We start from the raw sequence: 20,278 nt of genomic DNA on the forward strand, positions 1-20,278 counted from the left end.
AGCTCCACTCCAACAAGACAAATATGTGCAAACCAAACTGCAGCACATTGCTGGAATTTCTAGGATGCTGAAATTGAGGCTCAGACCTAAAATTGTGTTCGGGCTGCTGTGATTCACTGAGTGCGAAATTAAATTTTGTCTTCTGATCATTTATTTTATGCTTCACAGGCCATCTTAGCTTGAGTCCTGTGACAAGGGGAACTTAAACACCATAGTAACGCTAATGTTGGAAGAGCCTATTGGCCATTGCTGTGAGACCGGTTTTGTTCTCTGGTCTCCCTTAGAGGACACCAAACCGCTGCCGCCCACTTGTCTTGTATGAATGAATAAGGTTGTGAACTCATGTAAGGCTTTGTAAAACTCTTATTTTGCAGTTGGAGGGCATCTCATCATTTACATTTAAAGCACTCGTAACAGAGATTCCTTACTGCTAGAAATGTTATTAAATTATTATAAATTATTAATACACACACATCATTATTAAAAGACTACTGAACCAGTTTACTTCATACAGGAGCTGCCATTAATTGTTTTTGTTCACATGCTATGAGCCACTAAAAGTGTTTGTGTTGTGTACACGTGGTGTACATGTTGTGCATCTAGAGACAGCTGGTAGCATAGTTGTTAGAGCTGCTGCTTTTGGACCCAAAGGTTGCAGGTTTGAACCCCACCTCTAGCTGTAGTACTGCTGAACTGCTTATCCTGAATTGCTCCAGTTACATTACCCAGCTGCATGAATGTAGGTAGACTAACACTGTAAGTCGCTTTGGAGAAAAAGCATTAACTACATGTAAATGTATGGTGTACATGTTGTGTGCCCAAGGTGCTGTATATGTCTTTCGCAGTTTATGACCCACAATAACGTCACTCTTACTTTCAGCTAAGTATTAAGGAAGCAACGAGAGTGTGATGAGTTGTTTGTGTGATGTTATTCCATGGAGGATTTATTAGCATAACTCTCCCTTGCTCTCTAGCTGCTGCTGTTACTCTAGAGGGGGTATGAGACAATGGGGGGGGGCGGGGTTGTGGCAATCAAAGGAGCACTGAGGGTGGTGGCGATTACATGATTTATGTTTCATTGCACTGATTGATGTCTGTCCCCTTCCGCACAGGTGCAGGTCACCGTTGGACACAAACAAAGACACTTGCTGCGTGGTTGTGACAGGTTGTTTTTAATTGTATGTTTACGACAAGCAGGGTCTGAAACATCATCCACGTGATGCTACTCTCGGGTGTTGTCCCGTCTTCTGCCCTGTGCCGTGCTTTACAGTCTCCACCCTCCGGTGTGTCTACCGGCGAGCTGCATAGCCTAAAAATCTGCCTGCTAAAGTGCCAGTTCCCGATTTGCAGTGCGAAGACCACGTGGCAGCCCTTAAAACATGATATTGTGCAGAAATGGCTCCATTTATCTTGTGTTGATGGGGCCCCCTGCCTCATGTCATCTCTGCAGCATCAGACATCAGCATGGCTCCATCTGCTGAGATCACTACCTCACTGGAAGCATCTGAGGCTGTGCAAGTCCAGTGTAATGTGGACTTTTCCGCACCCTGCAAGAGTCCCACGCAGTAATTGCCTCTTTCTCTAAGACCCAAGAGACGGTAAGACCCAAAGGTAAAACCGCTGTCTGCAGCAGGCTGAAGGTCCGGGTCCATCGACACGCTGCTCAGAGACAAAGCACAGCTGTGTCCCCCGGAAGTTGAAGAGTGAGGCTGCAGCAGGCAGTGCTGCTCACCAATGGTTCCCAAGCTACTCGGTGAGTCTGGGGTTCAAATCCAGCTCGGGGAGGGTGGACTTTGCATGTTCGCATCCATCACGTGCTCAGAAGAAGACACTGACGAACCACGCCTGCTTGCTCCCTTGGCCAGCAAATTATGCGTCGGTAATTGTGAGCTAACGGCTCCTCCATTAATACATCCTCCTTCCTTTGCCCAGAGCCGCAATGGGTCAAAGGGCTGTGACCAATGTTTGCGAAGGGCTACCGAAAGCCTCAGAGCCCGTCCTCTTGCTGAATCCCCTTTCTGCAAATTTCGCTGCGGGACTCTTATCCCAGAACAGCGTGGAGTGCTGCTTCCTCATCCAACGCACTGCTAACCCTAACCCTACAGCAAGAATAGAAAAGGGCTTCCCTGCCCACTGTAAACACAGTGCCTACAGGATGGGGGGGATCAGTGTCTGGATTAGGCGCCAACTCCATTGCTTTGGGATCGACCGCTCCAGATGTCAACTGGATGACGTGGCTGCAAGGTCCTGCACGCTGCACGCTGATCATAGGCGCTGCGATGATGAGCACCGGTGAGAAGCACAACAAAGACCAGGAAGCTTCATCTCATCCTTCTCAGGAGCGTTAAGTCACATGGCACATCCATGTCTGGGGAAGCCAAACACTGGACAGTTACGCAAGAAAAAGGGAGTGAGATAAAGGTATTTTCTTTGGTGTAGTTTTGTTTAGAAAAGGCTTCCCTTCCAGAAACCCTTGTGTGCAGACGTGGTAATGGCTAAAGTTTAGGTGTAAAACACAGTCACGCACTCCTACTCAGAGCTGCTGTTAGATGTTCTGTGTCCCGAATCCCTTTTGTCACACAGCCGTTGGCCTAAATCTGCTCTGAATGACAGTGCACATGTACAGCATAAGTACATGAGTACACGCACACAATATTCGTGTGTGCTGTACACGCAGCGTAAACACCAAATCCCTCGCGGCCTCCGTCCACTCGTTCCGCCGTCGGGGCCGCTGCGGGCGCGTGCACGCGAGAGCCGGTCGAGACGAGCGAGCGGGGCGGGTGGGGGCGTGGTGTTGCTGGTGTGGCGGCGCCAGCGAAGCGACGCGCTGCTGGCCACTCGCGAGGAGGAGTCCATCTCTCCGGCTGGGCGCGCGAGAAGCACCTGCTCCGGCGATCCCTAGGGGCGCGCTGCGTTCTTTCATTTACCGCTGAACGCCGGTGAGTTTTGCCCTCTTCCCTTTTCCGTGCTGTGTTTTATCAGTTTTTCCCTGCAAAAATCGCGACGAATCCGCGGTGCCCCGGATAACTGGAGGGAAACGCGCTCGGCTCGCGCTCGCGCCCGTCCCGTCCAGCGAGGGATGTTGCGGATATTTGCGTTCGTCACTCAGCGCGGTGAGGAGGATGAAAGCGCGGTTCAGTCTGAGGCAAAAATGTGTGGATAACCAAAATATCCACACAGGTGACTAAATGTAGTCATTATGATCGTTCTCCTCCCGAAGGCTCCGCTTTCTTCTACCTTCGTTCATTCTGTACTTTAGCGCAATTTCACAGATGCCGTCCCAAAATCTCCACCACAAATTCGTCTTATATTTGTGTCACAAACGCCTTCCTGCTAATCATGTTGTGTTTTCAATTTAATCTATGAAGGCGGCGTCGGCAGTTTGGATGCTGCAATAATTTCCCGCAATAATATATTAATGATTTTTGGTAGCAAAGGTACAAGTGAAGTGTCAAGTGTGTGTGTGTTGGTCCGTGTGCTGTGTGAAAATGTGGATTTTTTTTACCATTTTATTTTAACTGTCGGCGAAATCGCGTCGGTTCCTCCTTTAAAATGCGGTTTCTAGCAAAACGGGACATATCATATGTCGTATGTGAAAAGAATATGAGAGATATATATGTCAAATGTATATGAAACTGCAAGGATGGATTTTGCGTCATAATTCTGCATAACGTGTAACGGAATTCGCCTTGTGGAGAGACACGCGCGCACGCGCGCGCCCCAGTGATGGGGGTTTCATTATTTACCAAGTGTTCAGACTGACATGTAACCATGGCATTGATCCCTTACTGGTTTACTTTTTTTAATTGTTTCCCCACACTTTTAATCAGGAGATTCAAATTTATAGTTATGATCCTTGATGGGAAACTATGCTAAAACTTCTCCAGATGTGTTTTCTTTCATGGGGACAAACGAGAAGTTTGGTAGGATTTATTTTGAAATATTTATAGTTTTCATATTTTCACTGTCCCTTATGGCAGGGAGTGAAATATGAAGTTAATAAAAAAAACGAATTATTGTTTATTAAAATGTATATGAAAAAAATATGAATTATTATTTCTTTAAAAAATGAAATATGATGGTGTCCCCCTGGTACCCCAGCCCACCCCACTCCCTCCCCCACTGGTGACATTCCCACCAGCAGTCTGCACTCTTCAGTACAGTCCATGTCAGATCCATGCACCTGAACACAGTATAATAATACATTGGTTGAAGGCAACTTGCGGTGTCATCCGAGCAACTTTACAGCGATTTACCCGTTTAAACAACTTTCTGTATCAATTCAGGGTAAGTATCTAAATCAAGGCATCTACAGCAGCAATGGAACCAGTAATGTTCAAACTGCAAAACCCTGAGTTCTGCGCTACCTGCTTTCCTGTTCCTCATCGGGGTGAGAAGGCACGGTTATTATGGTTCTGGACCCTTTCTCTCTGTGACCTGTTCTGGCAGTCAGTGGAACCTGTTGCAAAAACAATACATGACAAGTGACGGTGATAAATAAAATCCCCCCCCTGAGCAGGCAAGGTGATGCTGGAGGTTCACAATGTTCTCTTGCTCTCCACCAACTGATAACGGTTTCCTTGCTAGCTGCTGAATGGCTACACCGGATGGCTCCTCAGACCTTCCAAAGCGCTCCGTTAGCAGAGCACCGCAGGCAAGCATTAGGCCACGCGCTGTCGAGGACACACAATGAGTAATGGACCTGGCTAATGTGGAAAGGAAAGACAGAGAGGACTCATGGTATCCATACTTGCCAGGTCATTAACATGCTCTGACCTTAAAGGAGACCGAGGTGTGAGAACTGAGATGCCATCATGACAGACGTTCAGCAGTATGATGACCTGTAGATGTTGGAGGAGCTGAAAGCCAGTAATGGGAAAGAACTAGCCTGTGGGAGGAGATGTGGTAGTTTCAAATGAATGCCACTTATTTTGTAGTGTGGGCTGGAAAAAATGTTGCCTCTGATTAATGGCATTCTGCAGTGTCTTTTCTGTTTTGCTTTTTTTACCCCCCCCCCCCCCCCCCTTTTTTTTTTTTTTTTACCAGTCCTGACAATGTCAGTTGCCTTGGACTGTAAAGATTAATAATAATAATGTTCCTGTGATAGGAATAGTGTCACTGTGCCAGATTTTGTGGACTTCTGAGTTCAGTCATATTGCTATAGAATCTGTTCATGTTGAACGGTTTATGAAATGTATGTCAGTATACGGAAGGTGGCTGAAATCCTATCACAGTAAATATACAATGGTGGATGACAAACCAGAACCACCCTGAACTCTTTGTTGGGCTTTGCTGTGAGGCCACTTTTGGAACTGTGGGGGTTGGTGGAATGAAACCGACTGCTAGAGAAAACAAGATGAGCTTTATGGTTGTGGTCATGTAGGATTATAGTTTAAAATGCAACTGGTTGGGCACTACAGTTGTGTTTAACATTATTTTGGTAAGTGCTGTACATTTAGGAACCTCAGTTCAAGTGGTTTTGTGACACAATGACAGCAAACAAACATTATTATAAAGTAATAATGTACTTATCCTCTGGTATATTCATCTCTGCCCTAAATAAATTCCTCTCACTTGTTTACTACATTTAATGTACGGTAAACTTTCTTTTGTGTTACACAATAGCCATTTAGATGAAAATAGGCACATTTAAAGTTTTGTTACAAGTCTGAGGTATATAAATTCTTTCTCCATTATACATTAGTATAAGGAGGAAAATCAAAGTGACTATAATACACACACACACATTTGCTTAAGCCGCTTGTCCAAAGCAGGGTTGCGGCGAGCTGGAGCCTAACCTGGCAACACAGGGCATAGGGCTGGAGGGGGAGGGGACACACCCAAGCCAGGACGCCAGTTCGTCACAAGGCACCCCAAGCAGGACTCGAACCCCAGATCCACCAGAGAGCAGGACCCAACCAAGCCCGCTGTGCCACCGCACCCCGTGATCATAATATTGAATAATTATTGTTAAATAATATAGTAAATATTACCATGTTGTTTTTTTTTCTTCCTTTTTTTAACATTTGACCATAGGCTGCCTGTAGTGAATACCGAAAAGATTTGTTTAACATTATCATTAATGACCTATAAAGACAGGGGAGACATTTTTAGCATTACTTGTTAGTAATTACAAATGTCGATTCCAGATAGTACCCTGCACCTATACTGTGTACTTTTAGGTTAGGTACTTTTGGGATATGCTCTGGATCTCTGTGATCCTGATTTGTACAAGCAGTTACTGAAAGTGAGTGAGTGATTTCTAATTTTACTGGAAAAAATTTTGGTTTTGCTCTTAGAATTAGTGCTGTTACATAAAATTAATGATGTAAGGTTACAACTGTACAGTCCAATTTTATATTGATTACTGATTACCATTTGGAAAGTATATGAGCCCCTGAATTAGCAGAGCAGATGTAGTGGCTTAGAAGCTCAGATTTAATAGTTGGACAAGCTGAAAAATCTATGAAAATGGATACAAACCTCTATTAATTATTTTAAATTCTATTAAAGATCGGTATTTTTTATACATTATTTTGGAAAAATATCAGCTAAAAATAGATGAAAATATAATTAATTGTGTTTGGGAATAAGTTTTTGTTTGAGATGTTGCCTTGTTTTATGCAGGTAAATAACATTTGAGATTACAATCCAAAATTTTTGTTCCAAATGGTGTGTAGATAGATAGCCACACAGTGATGACCGATAGTAAAGTTAAATATACTTGTAACTTGTCTTACAAACATGGATTTTTGAAGATTCCAACATTTTTGACTTTAAACTGAATTTTCTTCACCATTTTCTAAAATTTCTTTCACTGGAAAAAAATTACCCGCATTTCCAATTTCCACCATTAGGGACAGCAAAACAAACTCAGAATTGATGCTCAAACTGTGGAGGGAGGGGGCAGAGGGAGCAGAGGGAGCAGGTAGCTTAATGGAACACACAGAATCAGCATTTTTCTCTGATTAAACAAACTATCCAGCAAATGAACAAATGTACATTTCTACTATTATTCTGTTTTGACTGCAATCCTAAACACCTAGAGCATCAGACATTTCCGCGCGCATTGCTGCCTGCCTGTTGGACATCGCTGCATGAATACCTGATCCCCACCTAGAACTCAACCTCTCCAAAACAGAGATCTCAGACCCCCCAGCTGGCCTGTCCTCCTGTCACGATCTCTCGATCAAACTGGACAACTCACTGATTTTGCATACCTCCTAGGCTAAGAGTCTGGGAATGATGATTGACTCAAGTCCATCTTTCTCTCAGCACATCGAAGCCACAACCCAGACCTGCAGATACATCCTGCATAGTATCCACAGGATCTGTCCTTACCTCACAACAGACTCTGTCCAATTGCTTGTCCAGGCAATGGTGACATCCCATCTGGACTACTGCAGCTCTCTCTTGTGTGGCCTTCCCGCTACTGCCATCAAACCTCAACAGCTGATACACAATGCTGCTGTACAAGTGGTGTTTGACTTCCCAAAGCATTCCCATGTATCTTCTCTACTCGTTTCTCTGCACTGGCTTCCTATAGCTTCTCGGATGAAATTTAAGACCCTGGTTATGGCCTACAAAAGCATCAATAGAACTGCTCCTAGCTATTTACAAGATTTGATCAACCTCTACATCCCAACCAGACCGCTTCGCTCATCTACTTCTGCCCGCTTGGTGGTCCCGCGCATGAAAGGTAAAGCACGGAGGTTCTCGGTTCTGACTCTGTTGTGGTGGAATGGCCTCCCCCTCTCACTCAGAACTGCTGAAACTCTGTCCACATTTAAAAAAGGGTCTGAAAACTCCCCTTTTCCAGACTCACTTCGCCTATGACCTCTCAAGTTCATGTGTGGTGTAAATGTTCATGCACCGTAACTTTATGATCATGCCCAGATAAGCCTTTACACAGCTGCTACTCGTGTTTTGTATGTAAATGTTTGTGTACCACCTTCTTTTTAAAAAAAAAAAAAAAATTGTAGGAAGGTGATCAGGATTCAACTATCCTGAGTTTTATGCACCTACTCATGTGATGAACATCGGTGCATAAAGTGGAAACAAACTAGGTTTACTTAAGAATCACGTCTGCAACAATGTTTCTCTTTCTCCTAATGTAATGCACAAATTGTATTTTCTCTGACATGTACGTCACTTTGGAGAAAGCATCTGCTAAATGAATATATGTAAATGTAAACAGATACTTAACGTGTATGTAATGCATTGATTTCCTTGTGGCAAGTTTTTTGTGAAGTTTGAGACATGCAGTTGGCATTCATGGTGAAACTCTTTTTAATTCCTTCTGTGCGTAAATGATATTTTGAACAGAATGTAGCCTTGCAGTTGCTTGTGTGCTTACACATGGGTTGCTCACCGCTGCTCTGCTGAATGTTCCCATGGGTCTGCCATTACCATTGTGGCAGAAATTTAAACTTTTGACAAGCTCATGTTTTGTTATGAGTAAGTAGTGCGCAAACATCTTGTTAGTGATTTGCCCATATTAGAACCTGTAATGCCCAGGTGATGTGTCGGAAAACACACTTCCTGTATGCACCATCCTGACCTGTACTGTCAGATAGGATCTAAATGCCCCAGACAGCTTTTGTGCACACTTAGCTCTGTAAGGGTGTTTTCAGAGACACTTGGCAAGCTGGGAAGCACAATTACTGTTTCATACTGTGTGAGAATGTGAGACTAATAGGCCTCGACACCCAGGAGAGCCATCCCAAGAGTTCCTTCCAGCTGCTCCTGTAGCCGTTTTTAGGAGACACTTTTAATTATCATGGCAAGATGGAAACTGATGAATTAGAAAATGTGCTTTTTCTAATGACATATCTTATTTTCTTCTTGACCTCAAAGTTGTAGTAAAAGCCCTGAGGATTCCAGGGCAACTGGAAAAGCAGAGAAATTTTCTCAAATTCCTTGCACAACTGTATGTACAACATTCTTTAGACCTGTACATGGCCACATGTGCATGGTAGTATCTGTGTACAACTTTGTAAAGGATTCCTTGGCTATGACAGATACAGCCTGTTTTGATGTACTTCAAAGATTTAAACAAACAGAATCCAAATGAAGAGTTTGTCATGTTATTTCTTAGTCTGTCTTTAGGCACATTGGTCTGCTGGATTGTCACCTACTGAGAAGGGACTAAGTTCCGGAGTCATACGCTTCAGTAGAGTGTTGGGTGCTTAGTGGGGGAAACAAAGGAGGTCTGTTTTTCCTGTTTCCAACTCACTGGGCTGCTGTTCTTCTCCTTTCTTGTGAAGAGTAGGGAGTGGGGGGAGATGCTGTCGGGTTGGGGCTGAGACACGCCACACAGGAGGTGTGCTGCTGGTCTGTTGCTTAAACCCATCTTCATCTCCAGAGCTGCTCCCAGACTGGTTTTTCTCTGCAGCCTCTAGCGAGACAGATGTAAAGAGGTAAATGCTCTGTTGGGGGCTTCTAGTTTGACTCCATCTCAGAACAAGAGCTTGTTGTGTTGTGTGTTATAGGGCGCTTGGAAACAGCCACTAGGATGATCGGACTCTTTCGTGCTGCATTTGCATAGGCTTAAGTAGAACCTCCCCCCACACCAACCCTCAGTCTGTTGGCACAACTGCTCACCCACTTGTGTTGTCTAATTGCTCGGCAAATACACCACCAGAGTCCTCTTCCTACTTTTACCATTAGAGATTTACAATCTGCCAACTAAAAAGAGCAAATTAAAAAAAGGATAAAAAAGCTTGAGTCTCATTATATAAGCTACAGTTCATTATGCACTCACAACATGATCCCTTTGACTGTAGTGTACAAAAATACTGTACCATACACAGTGTGCCATCCTGCTTTATAATGATTCATTACTATGTTTATTTTACATAGAAGACATGTTCCACATGGAGGCCTCCTCAGATGAAACCCATCAGGGTGTTAATGTGCTGGCCAATCTTTCACAAGCAGAGTATATGCAGTATACTGATGTGCAGTAGCTGCAAGGATAATGGAAATGTCAGCATGAGGTGTTTCCAGTATGGACAAATGGCATTTTTCCTCTCTGTATAATATGGGATTAGTAGTTAATTACCCTTAGCCTTTAGCAGGCTGCTAGCCTCTACATTATAGACAACATCTGCAGGCTGTTTCTTACTATGGCTTCCATTTGAGTCACTCAGAGTCGACAAGGTTGAGCGGCTTCGGACTCTTGAGTTGTCATCAGTCTATACCGTTCCGCTGAGGGAAAGCTGGCCCCCAGAAGGTTGCTTTGATGAGTTGCTGTCAGTTGCTGTGGCAGCAGTGGATGAAGATGCCAAGGTGAGCTTGACTGCTCCCTGTCTGTATAGGAGTGTTCGTCGTCTTTATGTCCGGTGCCTACGGTCCATCCCCTGAAGCCAAGCCATGGCACTCTAATGGTTTTCAGATTCCCTATTCTTGAAGCTTTAGTTGTAATAGTCATATTGACTTTTTATTTGGGTCAACTATGGAGAAAGACAGTTCAGGGCACGTTACGTTTAAATTTTGCATTTTTAGAAGTATTTACCCACATATTACTCAAAAAAAAAATGCACCATAGATAATTTTGCATTATACTACTGTAAAGGACTGCATTTTGTATAAACTAAAATAATCTGTGCTGTGATGCTGACTACATACGTAAGAAAATATGTGAAGCAACCGACAATGTTTGTCAATTCAACGTGAGAAATGTGGTGTTTAAGAAGCTGTATCGAGCTCGAGCAGAATGCTGAACTGAGTTCTTTCTGTGCTGCACATACTTCAGGGACTGCAGGTTTGGTCATAGCTGACAGAAAGAATTATGCTCCTCACAACTGTCTTTAATGCTCATTGTTTCGAAAGTTTGACATGATTGGTTGGTTTGAATGACTCTGAACATGTGACCTTTTGATCATCTGCTTATTGGCTGCTGTGGATGAAAGGAAAGAGCTTACTGCTCTAATTTTATGGTTCTAATGGGTTTTTGACCTCAATCTTTTCTAGTCATTTTGAGGCCAAAATTAAGATTAGGCTGGTGTAGACTGCTTTTTAACTATATCCTGTGTAAGAGCACCATAACACCAACAGAATGTCCACTGTTTATGGTCAGAATGACAAAATGTCTGTTCAAAGATACATGTCACAATTGCAACAATCAAATACTATATGATATTTATTTTTGCAGTTGCATATCTGTTTTTGTCTTTTCGTATTGTCTTGTATGCTTGTTCACTATATTAAGATGAGGGGGGTTAGGGACGGATCACTGCACGGTCTCCTATGTGGAACAGGGGACACAGGTAACACATTGTGGTTAAGGAATTATCGCTTGAGGTCAAAAGGCTGCTGTTTAAAATCCCTGTGTGTTTTATGCCTAAGAAAGGTAGCAAATCTGAATTTCTTCAGTAAAAATTGGTGAAACCTACAGATGTCCACCATGTGAGTTGTTTCGGAAGAAAGCTTGTGTGGAAAAACTGAATGAGCAGAAATTCCGGGAGCCGCAGCAGTTCTGATTGTGACACCTGAGTCTGGGAGTTCACACTCATGTTTGGAGAGGGGACGAAGGGGCAAAGTAATTTTGAACTTCTCCATTCATGATGTGTGTGTGTGTGTGTGTGTGTGTACCTACAATCAGTATAACGTCATGGTGTGCCTGTCCAGATTTCCCTGCTGGTTGTACTCTTCTCTCCTACACTCATATCCAGATCAGACACTGCTGTTTGGAGATAAGGCTAAATCTTCCCTTCTCCTAGGTTCACCGCTTCATGTGTTGTAGTTCCCATTAAGAAGACAGCATGTGCAGCTTTACTCATTAAGTACACAGTAGTTATGCTGCATACCACAGTGCAAATGTGTCCATCTCACAATGGAACCTAAGTAGTTTGGAATCCGAAAGCAGCGGTCGCCATCACCAGCTCACATGGGTTCCCGAGCACCAGCTATGTTTTGCGCAGCACTTCATTTCCAGTTTTGCTTTTTAAGTGAGACCAGGTCTGTAGCAGAAGGTAACGTCATATATCACGTCGTACGATGGTAGGAGATTGCCTGTTTTTTCATTAATACCGCAAACAAGTTCAGCTAATATTTCTCTTGTGATTGTTGGGTATGTAGTATTTGGCAGGTGCATTTCTTTCACTTTTGTGGCATTTTATTGTTGTTTATCATTCTACAAAGCTGTACCGTTCTCTTCTGCATCTTATTTGTTTGAGTCGCTGTTTCCTCCCTAACGTTGCATGCTCACCATGAGGGTTGCTTTATTCGCCAGGGCAGAGGCAAAGCCCCCCAAATGGACATGTCTACAGGATTGGCTGAGTGTGTCTGTCCCTGACTCGTGTGTGCTGCCAACAAGATGTTTTAATGATGAGCTCCTTTCTGAAAGGGCAAAATTCTCCAACAAACATCTGAACAGAAAGTGCAAGACTTTATGGAAGGTGTAGTGTGATGTTCTCAAGACTGGCTTCACTTTTTTGGAATTTTTCTTCCTTAAAGGCTTTAAACACAAAGAATTTTTGCAGATGAGTAAATTAAAAGAGGGGTTTTTAACCTGGGCACTTTGGATGCCTTGGAGCTCTTTGGACAAGTTCCAGGAGGCCCATAACACTTTTGAGCTAAATTAAAGTTAAAGGTAAGATTAAAAATATGACAATGCTATTACTGCCTTTGGCATAATTCTGTGTGAAGGTTGTGAAGTTTAAGTGAAATAATTTCAGCACGGTATTTTCTCTTAATTTATGAATATTTTCCTATGGGAGATTCATTGGATTCTTACACAGGTCTGTGGCCTCGAAGGTTAAGAAACTCTGCACTAATCGATCCTCCTTCAAGAACAGGACACTGGTTGGCATCTACCAGACGTTATGATATAAGGCATTTGGGTGCTAGGGGGTGGTGGTGTCTCTCACTTCCATTTTTCAATCTTGCTCATGCAGCAGTTCAGCTACCAGGCAATTGATTTACCTCATTTAAATGGGTGTAGCATCGAGTGATACTAGGTCAAAAAGCGACACACTGCTCTCAGCATTCCTCCGGACAGCACTGCACATATATACCTTCAATTGTGGACAGAACATTACACTTTGCATCATCTGGTGACTCTTTGATTTTTTTTGTAATGGCTTATAGAATTAAACTCGTGTGATGAACTAAAAGAGCAATCACAAAGAGGATTGTCCCCTTTTCGCTTTTGCTCTCTTACTCTATACTCTCTCTTTCAGCTTTCTTCAATGCGGAGGATGAGCTTGAAACCTGAATGTACCAAAACAAGAGTCACAGTTACCTCCGTATATAGTATGACACCTGTGTGTGTGTGCACTTTTGACCCTGTGCTGAAGGTGTAGGGCACAACGCTTGCAGGGTACATGACTTTGACCAGACACTGATACATTTATTTGTTACATTAGCATTTAATACATGTAATATGTCACAAGGCAGTAAAAATATAGCTATCGTTAGTGACCACGTACTGTTGGTCTAAAATTTTCCCTTCTGTAGTAAAACGTAACTTGCTTTGCTGATCAGATGGATGCTTGGTCCAAATGGAAGACGGTGTGTCTCCAAGCCCCCCATGGGAGGCTGTACTCCGTCACTGTGGTGCCCCGTCATATCTGAGCTGGCAGTCAAAGGCCAGTGACGACGTCTTCTGTTGAGCTTTCGGTGGCGCTTTGTTGACCTGTAACACGATCCATTGTCTGCTTTGAAAAACCGCAATCCCGTTATGCCTGTCTTCCCACTTAGTAGCACCGATTACAGAGGAAGTAAAAAATAAAATGTCTACATATTAGGAGCAAACTTATTATGCTGTAGGTGTGGCTGCAGAAAGCACATTCTCCACGGTCCACATGGCTGAAAAAGCTAATGAAAGACTGGTGATCCTGAGAGGGGGTGAGCAGCGCTACCATATGACACGTGTGACCGATAATGTCGGCCTTCCTCACAGTGCTCATATATTTTATTGATCGGTTTACATCATCTGTGTCACTTACGTTACTGTAAGGTGTATATTATACTGTATTTGTGTATATTGTCGCCACACTCTGGCCTGTGTGTTGCACTGTCTTGAATTTGTCTATTTGTGACACACTGCCCTGTATGATCTATGTGGGACGGAGGTCCAAAGAAAAGTAAAATGTCGTTCCCCTGTAGGTGTAACTGATGTATAGGTGGAATGACAATGAAGTTGAGTTTGACTTAAGTTGGAAGGTGTAAAATCTGGTGATGTTTTCAACTCTGCCAAATGTTTGAAAATTAACACTTATTCTAAATATTTAAAGACAGATTTTCAGCAATAATTCTTCTTTAAATTGTATTTTACAGCATTTCAATCTTCTGTCTTGACTCTTGAAATGTACAGAATTTTGCTAACAGTGCAACATGTAAATAACATTAATTTCAAACCAGTTTTATTTTTGTACTCATGAAAATTATTGTTATTTATGTATATGGGTTTATTAAACATTCGTCTGTATTTCAAGTGTTTTTGGACTCCAGTGAAGTTATCTGATGTGTTCTTCAAGATTCTGCTCTTATTTGTAGACCTTAGGTGTTCAATCGAGCAGCTCAACTCTACCTCTGTGTTGAACAAAGCCTCTGGGGATCACTGCGCTGCAGGACACCTTGTCACGACGCGGCACGGTGCTGTCAGCCTCCCGAGTAAAGCCGTCGCTGTCCTTGCATCTCCTTACGAGTAGTGCGTCTTAGTTTTGCTGAGGTGGTTTCTCTCCCAGGGGTCTCTGCTGCTCTTGCCTAAATGGACAAACATCTTTGCCGCCGTTCTTCTGTTTTCTGCTCCGCTCTTTGTTTGGTTGAAATGCCATAGGAAGTGACTCCTTGGACTGATTGGTGTTTTTTTTTTATTAGGAAACTCTGGGGACTCCAGTCCCGGTCGTCCTGTGAGTGGCTACTCAAAGTGAGCTGTGCCAGTTGATGCCCGTTTCAGTGTGCCGAACCCAGCAGAGATGAACTGGACAGGGGTTGCCCTCGCTCCAGCTTAACGTGCAGGACGGGGGGCGGGGGGTTGTTAGAGACGGGAGGGTGCGCTCTGCTCTGTTCTGTTCTGTTCTGTCTCTCTGAAGCCGTCTGTCAAGAGATGTGAAGTAGGCCTTTTTGTCCGATAACATGTGCATTGTGTTCGTGGGAAGCCTAAACTCCGCCCCCTCCCACATTCTGAGGGTCTGTCTAGTGTCTGCAGAGCTCTGTGTTGTAAGAGGCTCTTACTGCTCTCATTTTTGGGTTCCACACAGATACAGAGACAGTTTTTTTTTTTTTTTTTGGATAATGATTTGAACGGCTAATTATTCAAAATTATTATTCAAAGCATTCTTTTTATTTTTGTCAAGTATGTTCAAGTGGTAACTTTCAAGATTCGTTCAGTATGGCAGGAAATTATCAGAAGATTGACCCGGGAGTAGTATGTAAGCACTTGTAATTTAGTGTATTTTCACTCCAGCGTTACTTCTGTTGCAGTCTCTAAATTTCAGTTATACATGTACTCGTGATTCTTCAGAATTATTTATGGGACTAGCAGACAGCCCTGGATGCCCACGCGGAGAGCAGCAACAAACTGCAAAACATCTGCTGGATTACTGCCCCACGTACACACCCACACTAGTGGATATGACGAACATCGAGGATACAGGTGTTAAACTTTGCCTACATGAAGCCAATTTTACAGCTTGAAGCTTGCCCTATGTTGCTGAAGATGTCTTGATCATACCATAAATAAATTCAGAATTATTGTTCTGTCTCTGTGTATGTGTAGATTTTTTTTTTACTTCGGTGGAGAGTAAAATTAAACTCTTTTACAGTATTGTTATCAAAGGTGTTTTGAAAAATACTGTACTTCTTTTACAGTACAGTACTGTGTCTGTTCTTCAGTTAGACTTTAGTACACCGTACTACACATGCAGTTTTCTCAGTGCATTTTAAGTATAAAAATAAAAAAATGTCTTTTGTAATTTGTTTTAAATATTTCTGGTTATCAAAAGATGACAATATTTAGATTCAAACCAGCACTGAGTCAGTGGCACTGATTTTTTTTTTTTTTGTAGTAATCTTCTCCTTTCATTTGTTATAAATAGACAAGTTGGGTTCATACCATCATCATATACAGAGACCCCATGTATTTACTCTATTATTGCTGACCAGAGGCTGTGAAATCAATATGCGGAGGTACGGTTTTATTGTAACGATTTTTCTACTGGTCAGAGTCACAGATTCAGGTTGCTGCAACATTGCCCTTGAAATGAAAATTCAAGTGAATCAGTGCGGCACGGAGCTGTACAGAAGTGCCACGATGAAAGAGGAGGCCGTGCAAGGCCATGCCCATGTCGGACTAGCAGTCACACCAGGCTTATGAGGAGGACCAATCCGTTCGCACTGCGCAGCTCACAACTGTCGTGGACCCACATGCTGCCCGATGATCCTGTTTTATGCTTTATGTGTCCGTTCCACCATTGTTATACATTTTAATAACAACTCCACACTGTTTCACACTTTGTCACTTTGAGCACTCGGAATGCCGCAGGTGTGTGTGTTTCTGTGTGGCCTCACATGTTCACCAGCTACTCCTTTGCGCTCCTCCCCTGCAGACAGATGCAGACAAATGCTGGCACTTCTGATTTTGTTCCTTATCGCTTTTTGTAATGCAGCCTGGTCTGGGTTTAAGAAAAAAAGATGTGCTGTGACATCTTAATTTCCTTGGACAATATCTTTCTGGGGATCACAAATGGGAAGATCATGGGGGATAAATAAGCCTGTTTCCTGTGGTTGCCTGGAATGTATCCAGACATTAATGGAAAAAATTATTTTGTGTTCCTTTATTCCATCTTTTCTTTGCTAGATCATTGCTCACTGATCAGTTTCTTCATTCATCAATGAGTTCCTAAAGAGGTTACATGTAAATAATTTCTGCTCGTTTAAAAAAAAAAAAAAAATCCAATTTATAAGAACACTCATCGCACATCGCTTAATTCACTTTATTTGAATTATTTTTACAGTGCTTTTTGTAACTTGCTGTATTGAGATTGTTACCATAGTGCCTCTTCTGGACCAAAATAGCCAAAGCAGTTGTACCCTGAATATTTTCAAGTTTGAAAAAGATTTTTTGTTACTATTATTATTATTGAATAAGGGGGGTGTGGTGGCGCGGTGGCACGGTGGGTTGGTCCGGGTCCTGCTCTTCGGTGGGTCTGGGGTTTGAGCCCGGCTTGGGGTGCCTTGCGATGGACTGGCGTCCTGTCCTGGGTGTGTCCCCTCCCCCTCTGGCCTTACGCCCTGTGTGCTGGGTTAGGCTCCGTGCCCCGTATGGGGTGAGCGGTTTGGATTATTATTATTGAATAATAATAAAAAGACCAAATATTATGCCTTGACAAGTGACTCTGCCAGAAGATGTAAGTGCCCACTAACTTTGAAATCCATTTTAGAGAGCTGAAATTTCTGGAGGAAAGATGGTTTGTCACCCCGGTCCAGCCCACATCCAGTAGAGACTCAGTGGACCGCCTGTCACACAGACACCTCTCCCTACTTTGTAGTGCGTGTGACACTGAGACCCTATGGAGACACTGGTTTTACATGTGTGATGAGCCTTCAGTTTATCTCACTTTTTGTTGCCACTAACTGACACACCACAGTGTTCTTCCCCTCAAATGTTTTTCTTTTTTATGTAACTAGGTCTTCAGAGCGCTCTGTTTCCCGCTCACAGTGACAAAGTGGATCGATTTATGCAGTAATTTAGAGCATGCTGGTGCTAAATATAACAAGGTCCTTGACATCCACTGTAGGGAAAAGGGCTCAATGTATTTTATTTTATTTTTTGTTTTATACACCAAAATACAGTAAATTCTCCTCTGTCTAGAAATTCTCATGTTGCGTTAGTGGAGGTCAGCTTTCGATCAAAGGAATCAGACTGGGATCAAAAGAACGGTACTAAGATGGTTTAAGTTCTGTTTATCTGACAGATCCTACCAAGTGATCTGGCGGAGCTCCCGTTGTTCTCTGCCTCTCTCAACCTGTGTTCTGCAGGGCTCGGTACTAGGTCCTCTGTTCTTCTCGATCTACACCTCCTTTCTTGGCCCTGTCATTGTCTCCCATGGATTAAAATACCACTGCTATGCTGATGATACACAGCTCTTCCTCTCCTTTCCACCTGGAGCATTAGACATTTCCACATGCATCACTGTCTGCCTGTCGGACATCTCTTCATGGATGTCTGATCACCATCTCCAACTCAACCTTTCCAAAATAGAGATCCTGCACCTCCCAGCTGGCTAACTCACTCATTTTACATACCTCCTCGGCTAAGAGTCTGGGAGTGATGATTGACTCAAGTCTGTCTTTCTCTCAGGACATCAAAACCACAACCCAGGCCTGCAGATACATCCTGCATAGTATCCGCAGGATCCGTCCTTACCTCACAAATGACTCTGCCTAGCTACTTGTTCAGGCCATGGTGACATCCCATGACTACTGCAACTCTCTCCTGTCTGGCCTTCCTGCTACTGCCATCAAACCTCTGCAACTGCTACAGAATGCTGCTGCATGAGTTGTGTTTGACTTGCCAAAGCATTCCCATCTATCTTCTGTACTCGTTTCTCTGCACTGGCTTCCTATAGCTTCCTGGATCAAATTTAAGACCTTGGTTATAGCCTATAAATGCATCAATAGAACTGCTCCTAGCTATTTACAAGACTTGAGCAACCGCTACGCCCCAACCAGCCTGCTTCACTTGTCTACTTCTGCTCGCTTGGTGGTCCCGCGCAAGAAGATGAAGCACAGAGGTTCTCGGTTCTAGTTCCGTTGTGGTGGAATGACCTCCCTCTCTCACTCGGAACTGCTGAAACTGTCTACATTCAGGAAAGGTCTGAAAACAAACCTTTTCCGGACTCACTTCACCCATGATCTCTCAAGCTCATGTATGGTGTAAATGTTCATGCACCGTAACTTTATGATCATGCCCAGATAACCCTTTATACAACCACTACTCCTGTAGTGTATGTAAATGTTTGTGTGCCTTTTATAAAAAAAAAATAAAAATGTAGGAAGGTGATCAGGATTCGTCTGTTCTGAGTTTTATGCACCAACTCTTGTGATGAACATCGGTGCATGTAGTGGAAAAAAATAAACTAACTGTACTTAAAAATCACACATCTGCATCTGTCTCTTCTTCTCCTAATGTAATGCACAAATTTTATTCTTTGAGGTGTACGTCGCTTTGGAGAAAAGCATCTGCTAAATGAATAAATATAAATGATGTGTCTCAGTCAAGCTGTGCACTTTTCCAAGTTCTTCTACCTTCAGAGTTAAGTTTTTGTTGTGCCCTAAACCCAACGTATCTTTTATTCACCCACTTGAGTTAATGTCAATTGAAACAGTGGAAGTTCATTTGAGATTAATACATTTCACTGCAGCATGTATTGTATTCTGTGTGACTAAAGGTATTTCCAGGGTAATATGTATTGCGCAGCAGAAAATCTGTGATCTTAAGTTAAAAGTTCAACTTTTGGCTCCATGGTTAGAAGAGCTCAAAAACACCCCAATCACAGCTGCAGAGTCATTCATCCAGTCACTGTTACTGTTGAGACTTTGATGGAGACTGGAAGGGCCTCTAAATGATGCATCAGCTAACTGGTTAGGTGTCACGTTACAAACTGAAGCCTGTCGTCTTTCCCCTGCTGGGCCGATAGCATGAGTTTGCTGTCACCTACCATGTCCTTCCGTGCGCCGTTATCGCACCGTTGCTCACCACGGCCCACCACTGGCCGTGTGCTGCTCATTTCAGGATGTCCTGGCTTTTGTTGTAGAACCACCACCTACGTTCGCTTAAATCTCCGCTCAAAGTCCTGACCTGAACTGGCTTGGTGGTCACCCCCACCCCCATAGGGGAAGTGTGTGGGGCATCACGGGGTAGCCATGAGCGCCTGCAGTGCCATTCAGAGCCCTGACACAATGCATTTTTTCCGTGCCATGAAGCAGATGCTTTATTATCCCAATACAATGATGGGCATCGCCTGAAACAGTTTGTACTCGGAAAGGGGCCCCTTCTTTAAAGAGCGTAAGTGCAGCGACTGGTGAACGTTCCTGTCCTTAATGAATGTGTGGTCCGAACAATTGGTTGTCACCAAACGTTATTTTCATTTTCTTCTGCATCATTTTTTTCTTCGGGTACATCATAGTTTCATACTTATCAGTAATAAGAAGAAATGTAGGAAGGGATGTTCTAGGACTCTGTCTACTGTGTTACTCTCAATTTTATCCAGACCAAAGGAACAGTAGTGAAACTGTTGTGTGACCAACTTTCCAGTGAACCTTGTGA

General features: G+C 43.2%; 2 protein-coding genes across 12 annotated transcripts in view; both read left to right on the top strand.

The window, feature by feature from the left end:
- The window catches only part of ttll1 (tubulin tyrosine ligase-like family, member 1), a 917,975-nt gene that overhangs the window by 772,125 nt on the left and 125,572 nt on the right, over nt 1-20,278 (top strand). The window lies entirely within an intron of this gene.
- Nucleotides 2,786-20,278, top strand: part of LOC108942270 (neuronal cell adhesion molecule-like) — a 79,446-nt gene continuing 61,953 nt past the window's right edge. For 9 of the 11 annotated variants that reach the window (XM_018765462.2, XM_018765454.2, XM_018765458.2 and 6 more), the window contains exon 1: nt 2,786-2,939. The gene's annotated coding sequence lies outside the window, so the exon portion shown is untranslated. The remainder of the gene's footprint in view (nt 2,940-20,278) is intronic. The other 2 variants (XM_018765463.2, XM_018765464.2) reach the window with 1 other exon arrangement.

This window comes from Scleropages formosus, chromosome 5, assembly GCF_900964775.1.
Source record: "Scleropages formosus chromosome 5, fSclFor1.1, whole genome shotgun sequence".
Taxonomy (NCBI): domain Eukaryota; kingdom Metazoa; phylum Chordata; class Actinopteri; order Osteoglossiformes; family Osteoglossidae; genus Scleropages; species Scleropages formosus.